Source organism: Triticum urartu, chromosome 2A, assembly GCF_056163025.1.
Source record: "Triticum urartu cultivar PI428250 chromosome 2A, HENAU_Tu73, whole genome shotgun sequence".
Lineage (NCBI taxonomy): Eukaryota > Viridiplantae > Streptophyta > Magnoliopsida > Poales > Poaceae > Triticum > Triticum urartu.
This window is the reverse complement of record NC_141874.1, coordinates 206,085,563-206,098,185: the sequence shown is the minus strand read 5'-3', so window position 1 is coordinate 206,098,185 and position 12,623 is coordinate 206,085,563.

The following is a 12,623-nucleotide window of genomic DNA, read 5'->3' as shown; positions in this document are numbered from 1 at the left end:
AAGTGTCATTCCGAAGCTTATGGAGGACACCATGCTGGAGATAGAACTGCACATAAGGTATTGCAATCCGGTGTTTATTGGCCTACTCTCTTCAAGGATGCCCGTAAGTTTGTCTTATCTTGTGATGAATGTCAAAGAATTGGTAATATTAGTAGACGTCAAGAAATGCCTATGAATTATTCACTCGTTATTGAACCATTTGATGTTTGGGGCTTCGATTATATGGGACCATTTCCTTCCTCTAATGGGTATACACATATTTTAGTTGTTGATTACATTACTAAGTGGGTAGAAGCTATTCCAACTAGTAGTGCTGATCATAACACCTCTATTAAGATGGTTAAAGAAGTTATTTTTCCGAGGTTTGGAGTCCCTAGATATTTAATGACTGATGGTGGTTCACATTTTATTCATGGTGCCTTTCGTAAAATGCTTGCTAAGTATGATGTTAATCATATAATTGCATCTCCATATCACCCGCAGTCTAGTGGTCAAGTAGAATTGAGTAATAGAGAGCTCAAATTAATTTTGCAAAAGGCTGTTAATAGATCTAGAAAGAATTGCTCCAAGAAACTTGATGATGCATTATGGGCTTATAGAACTGCATATAAAAATCCTATGGGTATGTCTCCGTATAAAATGGTACCTCTCAAATTAGAACATAAGGCATATTGGGCCATCAAAGAGCTCAATTATGATTTCAAACTTGCCGGTGAGAAGAGGTTATTTCACATTAGCTCACTTGATGAATGGAGAACCCAGGCCTATGAGAATGCCAAACTGCTTAAAGAAAAAGTTAAAAGATGGCATGACAAAAGGATACAAAACCGTGAGTTTAATGTAGGTGATTATGTGTTGCTATTAAACTCTCGTTTAAGAATTTTTGCAGGTAAACTTCTCTCTAAATGGGAAGGTACTTACGTTATCGAGGAGGTCTATCGTTCTGGTGCCAGAAAAATCAACAACTTCGAAGGCACAAATCCGAAGGTGGTGAACGGTCAAAGAATCAAACATTATATCTCAGGTAATCCTATAAATGTTGAAACCAATGTTATTGAAACAGTAACGCAGGAGGAATACATAAGAGACTCTCCAGAACGTTTCAGACTCCAAAAAGGAATAGGTATGTGGTACGGTAAGTAAACCGACTCCAAAACAGTTCTGATGGCAATTTTTCTCCGTTTTGGAATATTTAAGAAAATAGGAAAATAACTAGTCCGGGAAGGACACGAGGCTTCCACGAGGGTGGAGGGAGCGCCCTACCCCCCTGGGCACGCCCCTGCCTCGTGGGCACCTCGTGTTCTCTCCGGACTCCAGTTTCTTGCATGATACTTCTCTTGGTCGATAAAAATTCACTATATAATCTCCCGAAGGTTTTGTCCATCGTATCACGCAAAAATCTCCTGTTATTTTTTCGAGCTGTTTCCTGCCAGGGTTGTCAAGGCCAAGCATCATGTCGTCTCCCTCCTCCTCCAACAATGAGGGCAACGATGCTTGGCTAATGACGATAGAGCTGAAGAGAGAAGAACCCAGAGAGATCAACAAGGATGATGGGATCAAGAAGGCCATGGGGGATCAAGTTCCGGCAGTAGCAGAAGAAGACATCCTTCAACCTCACCACAACCTCTTTACCCCAAGAGACATTGAAGCCTTCAAGATGATTGAGTTAGCTCGCATTCAAAACAAGTATCTCACAAGTGAAAATATTTTGTTGAAGGAGCATATCATCGCACTAAAGGGCATTATCCGCAAATTGGAGGATCTCTTACGCTCGATGTGCGACTACCCATCATCACCAACACCTTCTTCACCAACAAAGAAGAACTGAGCCTCGGGTATGGGCACTCCCCTTGGCAACTGCCAAGCTTGGGGGAGTGCCCCGGTATCGTATCACCATCACTTTTATCTTTACCGTTTTTCTTAGTTCGATCCTTTTGATAATATCTTGATCTAGTAGAATAAAGTTTTAGTATGATCTAGTTGTGACTTTTGCTTTATGATCTTCCTACGAATCGAGTCCGTGAGCTATATATAATAAAGATTAGTGTTGAGTCAAGGGCTTGATTATTTTGCTATGATCTTGAGGGAATAAAATAAAAGAGAAGAAATAAAGAGATCATATGGATCTTATGGAGAGTAATGAGCTCACATATAAAGAGTAGGATGAATAAAATTTGTTGAGAGTTGACAAACATAGTTTTGGTCATCGTTGCAATTAATAGGAAGTAATAAAGAAAGAGAGGTTTTCACATATAAATATACTATCTTCGACGTCTTTTATAATTGTGAGCACTCATTAAAGTATGATATGCTAAAGAGTTGACGTTGGACAAGGAAGACAACGTAATGGGTTATGTTTTCTTACATCTGAGATAAATTATATTGTCATGCATCATCCAACATGCTGAGCTTGCCTTTCCCTCTCTTGCTAGCCAATTTCTTTGCACCAAGTAGAGATACTACTTGTGCTTCCAAATATCCCTAAACCTAGTTTTGCCATGAGAGTCTACCATATCTACCTATGGATTGAGTAAGATCCATCAAGTAAGTTGTCATCGCTGCAAGCAATAAGAATTGCCCTCTAAATATGTATGACTTATTAGTGTGGAGAAAATAAGCTTTATACGATCTTGTGATGTGGAAGAAATAAAAGCGACGGACTGCATAATAAAGGTCCATATCACAAGTGGCAATATGAAGTGACGTTCTTTTGCATTAAGATTTCGTGCATCCAACCATAAAAGCACATGACAACCTCTGCTTCCCTCTGCAAAGGGCCTATCTTTTATTCTTGTCTTATACTTCATGCAAAGAGTCATGGTGATATTCACCTTTCCTTTTTACATTTTATCCTTTGGCAAGCACAATGTGTTGGAAGGATCCTGATATATACGGCTAATTGGATGTGGGTTTTCATGAACAATTATTGTAGACATTACCCTTGAGGTAAAAAGTTGGGAGGCAAAACTATAAGCCCCTGTCTTTCTCTGTGTCCGATTAAAACTTCATAACCATAAATATCGCGTGAGTGTTAGCAATTATGAAAGACTAAAAGATGGTTGAGTATGCTTATATTGACTCTTTCATATGTTATGATAAATTGCAATTGCTTCAATGACTGAGATTATAGTTTGTTAGTTTTCAATGAAGTTTCTGATTCATACTTGAGTATGTGAATGAATTGTTACTTTAGCATGGGAGATCATATGACAATATATATATACATATGTTGCTGTTCTAAGAATGATCATGATGCCCTCATGTCCGTATTTTATTTTATCGACACCTCTATCTCTAAACATGTGGGCATATTTTTTGATATCGGCTTTCGCTTGAGGACAAGCGAGGTCTAATCTTGGGGGATACCTAAGACAACTTTTACCACAAGGTACGGCTATATGATTACACGGCCATGTCTTTTGGTTTGACTAACGCCCCTGTCTACTTTATGAGTATGATGAATAAGGTGTTCATGGAGTTCTTGCATAAGTTTTTCGTGGTGTTCATTGATGACATATTGGTATACTCGAAGAATGAAGAAGAACACAAAGAACATTTGCGCTTAGTTCTCGAGAAGCTTAGGGAACATCAATTATATGCCAAGTTCAGCCAATGTGAGTTTTGGTTGAAGGAAGTCAGATTTCTCGGACATGTTATATTAGGAGAAGGTATAGCGGTAGACCCTACGAAAGTTCAATCTGTCACTGAATGGCTGGCACCCACCTCAGTTGGAGAGATACGCAGTTTCCTTGGACTCACAGGATACTATTGGAGAATCATTGTGAATTTCTCCAAGATTGCAAAGCCCATGACGGAGTTATTGAAGAAGGACACCAAATTCAAATGGACTAAAGAATGTGAGGCTAGTTTTTAGGAGTTGAAGAAACGTTTAGTTACAGCCCTAGTGCTAATCCTTCCGGATATACGCAAGGATTTCCAAGTATATTGCAATGCTTCTCGCCAGGGACTTGGAGGCGTACTTATGCAAGACAGAAGAGTTGTTTCATATGCCTCATGTCAGCTTCGACCTGGATTATGCCACACATGATTTGGAGTTAGCAGCCGTAGTACATGCGCTTAAGACCTGGAGAGATTTTCTTATTGGAAACCGTTGTGATGTATACACGGATCATAAGAGTTTGAAGTACATATTCACACAGAAGGAGTTAAACCTCAGGCAGAGGAGATGGTTGGAGCTCATAAAGGATTATGATATGAAGCTGCATTATCATCCAGGAAAGGCCAATGTTGTAGCGGACGCGTTGAGCCGCAAGAGTTATGCTAACACCCTCATAACTGAAGGATTACCTCAAGAGTTAGCCGAAGATCTCAGGGAACTTCGAATGGAGATAGTTCTGAGAGGTTTTGTTGCATCGTTGGAAGTTCAGTCCACATTGTTGGGAAAGATTCGAGAAGCCCATAAGACTGTAAGGAGATTGCGGAGATAAAGGAAAAGATGAATAAAGAAAAGCCAAAGGTTTTCGTGAGGACAAGCACGAAACTCTATGGTTTGAGGAACGTATTTATGTGCCTAATGACCCAAAGATCGGGAAGTTAATACTTCAGGAAGCTCATGACTCACCATACTTAATTCACCCAGGAAACACCAAGATGTATTTGGATTTGAAGGAACGTTTCTGGTGGACAGGTATGAAGAAGGATATTGCCGAGTATGTAGCTGTATGTGATGTATGTCAGAGAGTTAAGGCAGAACACCAGAAGCCAGCAGGATTACTTCAGCCTTTGTCGATAACCGAATGGAAGTGGGATAAGCTTGGCATGGATTTCATCACCGGATTACCTAGGACACGATCAGGATATGACTCCCTTTGGGTAGTAGTAGATCGCTTGACCAAAGTGCTCACTTTATCCCCGTGAAAACCACTTATACGAGCGCGAAGTTGGCCAAGATATATATGACCAGGATCATATGTCTGCATGGAGTTCCGAGGACCATCGTATCAGATAGAGAAACACAGTTTACCTCGAAGTTTTGGAATCAATTACACCAAACTTTGGGTACCAGGCTAGAGTTCAGTACAGCCTTTCATCCATAGACAGATGGATAGACCGAGAGAGTCAACTAGATTCTGGAAGACATGTTGAGAGCATGTGCGCCAGATTATGGATCTAGTTGGGATGATAATTTGCCTTACGCAGAGTTCTCCTACAACAATAGCTACCATGCTAGTTTGAAGATGGCCTCTTTCGAAGCTTTGTATGGAAGGAGGTGCAGGACACCGTTGATGTGGGATGAAGTTGGAGACCAACAATTGTTCGGGCTAGATTTAATGAAAGAGTCTGAAGAGAAGGTCAAGTTGATCCATGATAGACTCAAGGTAGCTCAGTCTAGACAGAAGAGTTATGCATATACTAAACGCAAGAAGGTAACCTATGAAGTTGGAGACAGAGCATATCATCGTGTGTCACCACTTCGAGGAGTTAAACGATTTGGAGTCAAAGGAAAGTTAGCCCCACGATTTGTAGGACCATACCGAGTTTTGGAACATATGGGAGAAGTTGCCTACAAATTGGAGTTACCCGAAGGTTTGTCAGGAGTTTATGATGTATTTCACATTTTCCATTTGAAGAAATGACATGCAGAGATGGCCGATATTCCTTTGAGAGATATAGTGCCCCTGGAAGCAATTCAGTTGGAGAGTGACCTAACCTACAAGGAGAAACCTGTCAAGATTCTCGAGTTTTCCAGCCGAGTTACATGCAGCAAGGTCATCAAGGTTTGCAAAGTTCAGTGGAGCCACCATACTGAGGAAGAAGCCACTTGGGAGCGAGAAGAAGACCTACGGAAAGACCACCCACATCTATTTGCTAGCCAACCCGAATCTCAAGGGCGAGATTCATCCTAAGGGGGGTAGGTTGTAACATCCCAATTCTCAATTTGGATGTTAATCATTAGGTCATCATATGCATCCATGATTTTTGCATTTTGAATTTGGTTTATTTGGACACTTTGATCTAAGAGACCTTAAGAAACTCAAGGACCATTTGAGAGAGTTGGAGGTTTTCATACAATTACATTTTTGAAATTTCAAAATTTGGTAATTTAGGTCAAGGTGATTTTATTTGAAGTTATTTTTCCAATTATTTCAAAATAAATAAAATAATGAGACAAGATAATATGACTTCTTCAAAATAGAAAGGAAATAATGGAAGTTTAATTTTGAATAAAAATATATTTTATTTGATTTTTTTAGATTTTATTTGGTTAAATTAGGAAAATTGCATTTTAGCCCAGAAAAATGTCCACGTTTTCCTAAATATTAGGAGAGGACTGTGAATTTTTTTTTTGGAATTTTAGGATTTTTATTTTATTTTATTTTGGATTTTTCTCTACGGTGAAATTCTTTAAAAAAATTCTTCTCGGATCGAACTGGGCCGAAGGCCCAGCCGGCCCAGCGCCTCGCCTCGCGCGTGACTGACTCCGTCAGGAGTTCGGCCGTCGCCCGCCGCCCGCCGCGAAGTCCGGTTCGGACTCCACCCCGCCGCCGCCTTTGCCCCTCCTCCAAGCCGCCCTCCCCGACCCCTTTATAAGCCCGGCTGACCGCCCCCTCTCCCCTCAAGCCGCCGGCTCAAGCCGCCGCAGCCGCTGCTCGCCACCGCAGCCGCTGTCGCGCCGTACCGCGCCGCCTCCCGCCTCCCTGCGACGACGCGCCGTCGCCTCGGGTCGTCGCCGCCTCGCCGTCGCCTTGCACCACCCCGCCACTGCCGCCGCCCTCGCCGGAGTGGTCACCGCCGCTGCTGTTTGTTTTTTCGGCGAACCGGTATAAACCGCTAACCTGCCCTGGTTTTTATTTAGTTCGGTTTTATTTTATTAGATCGATTTATTTATTTGGTTAAGTTACTTAGTGAACGTTCGCCCGTTTGGTTCTGTTAACGAACGAATTCGTTCGTTAGTCTCTATTAGCGAACGTTCGTCCAATAGATTTTTCTTTTTAGTTTAATTTTTAGCCAGGGACCTATCTGTAATTATTTTCATCGCAGTTTAGTCCTTGATCTTCAAACTCTCACTACTTTTTGCTTGTTTATCCAAATCAAATGAAACCAACGCCAAAATTTTCGTCTTGTTCCCCTTTGTCCAGATAAACAACTTGAACATGATTTTCAAAATTTAAAATTTGGTTACAAGCAAATTTGAATTTGAACTTCTTTTGATCATAGTTTGAGTTTCGTATCTCCGATTTGACTGATTCTTTTTGCAAATCGAAGTTCTTCACTTGAAATTTCTGTTTATATATTTTCTTTTGGTTTTAACTTTGCACCTTATGCTTGAGTGCTTATGTATGCTATTGTTTGTTCACGATAGAGTTTCTGGAGTGTGAAGCGTGCTACTACGAATCTCTAGGGTTTTCCGACTGTCGGCAAGGCAAGTAACACTTTGATCATATCCCTTTATTACCCAGTTTTTATGCATTAGTTTCAACCCTCAAACATTGCATGAGTAGGTTTTGATAACTTGTAGGAACCTATTGTCATATATCAAACCCCGGGTATTAAACGTTATGCTTGTACTGCTTTGCTATGCTTGTAGACGTGGATTGGTATGTGAGATTCATGAAAGATGGGAGGGTTAATATATAACTAAGGGAAACTTAAGGTGGCTACTTTTATACACATCTGGGTGGATTGGTTGCGGGCACCTGGAGCAATCCAGCATTGTCCTTGGATATCCCGGAGTACCCGTGTGATCATCCTATGGAATGCCACCCAGGCTCAAAGGGATCATAATGTTATTCATGCTCAGAAACTTCCGTGTGCAGCCGCAAGCCATTATGGGCTCTGGCATAGTTGAGTGAGTTGTGTGACCTCTTTCAGTGGTAGGCTAGCAGATGTAGGGGAAAGTAGGTGGTACTGTCTACCCAGAGTAAAGAGTTAATGCTTTAGAAAGACTATGTCTCGATCATCCGATCATGGATGTGGTCGAGTCTTGTGGGGAAAAGTGTGCAAACATCTGCAAAGTGTATAAAGTAAACATGGTTAGCCGTGTCCCCGGTTATGGACATCTTGAGTATCTGGTATTTGAATTATTGATTGATCTCATCACTTTACTTAATGAATTTGTTGGGTTATTAATTACTATTTTGGGATTGAGTTGGAGGAACCTTCTCAATAATGACATAAACTTCGTATTTAAATAAAAGATATTCCTTTGTTGTAGGGAAAAAATTAGCTTTATGCAAATGATAACCGTGGAGACTCCACCAGACAAATATGCATGTAGTGATAGCTGTTATTTGTTCATTGCTCTATGGTGTTATCTTGCCAGCATATTCCATGTGCTGACCTACATAGCTGCAACGTATCATGTTGCAGAATTTTCAAACGAACAGTAAGGTGCGATAGGTTGTTGTCATGCACTCAGTTTTGCCGTGGAGTTGGATGGACTCATTTATCTTCGAAGCTTCCATAGTTATTTAGATGGCCTTCAGCCATATTATTGTAATAAGTACTCTTTATGAGACACTCGATGTAATAAGTGTGTGATTGAACTCTATTATAAATACTCGAGTAATGTGTGTGTTAGCAATACCGATCCAGGGATGACACTTAAGCATAGAGACTTCGATCCATTCAGGTCGGGTCGCTACAATAAGATGACTGGCTAACCGGGGTGGCATTGCAAAATTCACATATATGATGCCTGGCTAAACAAGATGGCATTGCATGATTCACATATACGATAAAGAAACTAAACAGATGGCATTCACACAAAGCATGTCTAAACTAAGAAGATGATATATTTGATGTATAAAGTAAGTAATGCAAGGCACCATATGCATGATATTACCAACATCAGCATGCCAAGTTAGAGCGAAGACCTCAGGGGGTAAATAGGAGTGGTCTTCTCCTTCTGAATCCCGCTCAGAACAGTTATCTTCCTCTTGATTACAATCCAAAATGGGTGGAGGGGGGCTGCCATTGCACCCACCATGGAGCGACGTCTGCATGAAATTTTATTGCCATGCAAGACTCGTCTCTTTTGCTCTACATGTTCAGTTCCATTGTGTACAATAACTGACATGCATAGGAATAACACATAGTGATATTATGTAAGGAGTGCATGCACAAATCCAGAGTGATGGTAGCAAACTATGGATAGACCCAAAACCAATGATAGCAGACAGATAATAGCTTCAGTTAAAAATACCAATAATGGCTCCTTTAATGTTTGTTTGCACCCAACATGAAACTCATAGTAGACACCCGAGATTAACCAGATAGTAGACAGAAAGTACTGATTGCTGCCCCAATATGTACCCCACAACCATTTAAAAACTCAAGTTTCAGCATTAGTTTGGACCTAACTCAGAGTCTAATAGGTGAACACGACGATAAAGTAGCATGCCATCATATTAAGCCATGCATAACGTAAGCAGACACGAAAGAGTGCGACCTCTCTTGCAGACCCGTGTAGTCCTCAAGGTCATCTGCTCAGTTGATGATGGTAATGCAGTTGTTGTGGCTGTCGGCGGCGGGGAAGAAGATCTAAGGCGGCGAAAGACATTCTGGAAAGCGGATCCCTATTGTCGTGAACCCTTCCGTCGTTGGAGCAGCTGAGCTGGGGTGGAACACAGCGCAGCAGGAGCAGGACAAACCACACAAGGTTTTCTTTGATACATATCTGTAACAGAAGTAATTGTGTAAGGGCTTATTTGAATTTGAGGATTCTAACAATGCAGGGATAGGAAATAGAAAGGAATAGGATAGGAATGCATGTGCAAAATAGAGAATTTAAAATCACAGGATTTCTGCCAATCTGGGTGTTTGGTTCACAAGAATTGGAAGATCACAGGATGCAAAGAAGCATGGTGAGATTAATTCAAACTACAAGAAACTGTACGGTTATAATGCTATTATGCTACTATCTCTTAGTCTTGTGCTTCATGAATAGGAATTTGAAAAGGAGGACAAGTGGAAATTAAAATTTCTACGGTTTTTCTTTCAAGGAGACACTAAAGGAACAAATCCTACAGTTTTCCTTTGCTCCAATTCCTTTGAACCAAATGCATGAATAGTAGTACCATAGGAAACTTTCCAATTCGTATGTTTTTCCTTCACTTTTCCTTTCAAGCACTGGCGATTCTAGTAGGCAGGCTTGAGCAAGGAAAAGCCTACACTCAAAAAATGTTTTTGTGCTACTTCTACTACTTTGGACCCAGGCCACTGCCCTACTAGCTCAACTCCCAGGCCCATTGACAAATGCACACCTCAAACGCGCGGAGATAAATAATGATGGCATTCAAGAGAGTCCATCACGGATAGCTAAGTTGCCTGGTATGTCATTACTTGTCATATAGTAGGATAAAATAGTCGTATTTCACGTTACTATGTGTGCTCGGCGGATAATATATATAACATGTAGAGTAAAAAAGAGATGCAACAAGTATACAACCTCTTTGGCGAAGCCATGTCGATCTCAGCGTGATTGGGTTGGTCAGTGAGGATGCTCCGGCTGACTTGGCTGTCGGAGGAGGGGAAGAAGATCTTAGGCGTCTGGAGATGGAACCCGGGTACTGCTTCGGTGTGATGGAGGGTTTCGTCGTTGGAGCAGCTCCGGTGAGTTGTACGGCACCGAGGCTGAAGCAGGACAAGAGAGACAGCGTTAACCTGACTGGAATTCTAATAGCATCTCCAATAGATGACGTAAAATACATAACCACAAAGTGCTAGATGTAAAATACATCAGCCGCTCATCTCTGAACTTAACTGTCGAAACTGAATTTAACTGTCGAAACTGAACGCACTAGTAGCAGAAAAGCAATAGCAGCAGCGCGTGCGAGAGCCGGGTCAGCTGGTCATGTAGCAGTTCATCTTCAACCTCCACCCCCCGAGCCGCCAGCCACCATCGGCCACCCCCCCCTCCGCCGCCCCGCCTGCCCCGAAAGCACTCCCCACCGCCGGTCTGCCGCTGCCCCGGCCATCCCTCTAGCCCCCCCCTGCCGAGCTATTTCTCCGGTGATCCCCACGCCACCGACCCACCACCACCCCCACACTGAACCCTAAGATAGATAGTGGGGTACCTCTCCGGCGAGCCCCCCTCACTGATGCAGTTAGTTCTTCCCAAACTTCGGTGAGCCCCCCACCCCCTGAAAATCGACTGGCCCAAAAGTCGATTTAGTCAACTGAAGTGTAGCCAAATCGGAACAGCATCGCAAGCAAGAGCAAGAGTGAGAGCAGCAGCGCGAGCAATAGCAAGAGCAGACTAGGCAGGGGACCGAGAGCAAGAGCAGAGCAGCAGTGCGAGCGAGAGCTAAAGCAGCACCAGTTCCTACTGATGTGGACATCGCCGCCGAGGGAGCGACGTCATGGAGGAAGTGGCCGGCGAAGCCGGGGTGGATGGAGTCGCGCCATGTCGACTCAGGATCAAGCGCCGGCAGCACCGTGAGATCGAATCAAGAAGAAAATGCGGCGATTAGTGTACAACCTCTTTGGGGCGCCGATTAGGCCTCAGCTTCATCCGAGGAAAAGGTGATGATGATTCTCTTCCGGTGGTGCAAGTGAAGATGATGGTGTGGGAATGGAGGTGGCGCAAAAGACGAGGGGAACGTCGGGGTAGCTCCTTAGAGGTGGAGGACGGGGTGGCTGAACCGGTGGGACGATGAGATCGACGACGGATCCTCATCTGGTACGATGGATGAGGGACGTCGAGGTGTTGCTATGGATGACATCGTCGGGGAAGAGCCGGCTGGGTGGCGGACGGAGGAGGGTGTGGGGCTTCGCGGGTTCTCGCAACCTCGGTGTACGAATGGGTGGGCTGATGGGATGGGAGTGGGAAACCATGGCTTAGGGATGCCTTGTCCAAAATGTGGGGTAAGTTACGAAAGTACCCCCGCCGATTTGAGCTAGGCGGTTCTTTCAGTTCAGGGGCATCACGGGCATTTGGTGTCGGGATTTCGCGGGAGGTGAGAGTTTTCGCGCGCGTTGTAATTTTGGGATAGCAAGGCGCGGGTTGAGATGGAGGGAGTTTTTGGAGCACAATGAGACAAAGATATATCTTAAATATTTCGAGGTAACAAGGCACCGGTTGAAGAGGCGGGAGTTTCGCAGCACGATAGACAGAGATGCTAGCTTGAAATTTCGGCATAACAAGGCGCGGCTTGAAATTTCGGGAGAACAAGCTTAACGTGTACCCAAAAAAGACAATCCGCAGCTCATCACTAGAGAGAGCCATGTCCCGTTTTACTATATTACTATGAATGCATTCAAATACAACAAAAAAACTAAAAAAAATCAGGACAACAAACATAACATGTACACTACCAAAACAATTTGCACTTCCCTCAACAATAAAAAACAATGTGTGGTATCTAGCATATCGACTAAATTTGAGTACATTTTCCCTGTTTTAATGGGATTGTACTCGAGTTAGTTATACAACCATCTAAATATTATATTCACAACACATGACATGAATATAGGAGAAGTAAATTCCTATATAAATACGAACTACATGTACATACGATCTCAAATTCAAATATATGTATCTTTTATGTTGAATTCAAATCATAGTACACGTATGCTATAGCTAGATGTTCGGAATCTAAACCATGTATGATACTACGTACAATGTGTTTAACACGCACAACACACACACAAACACAATT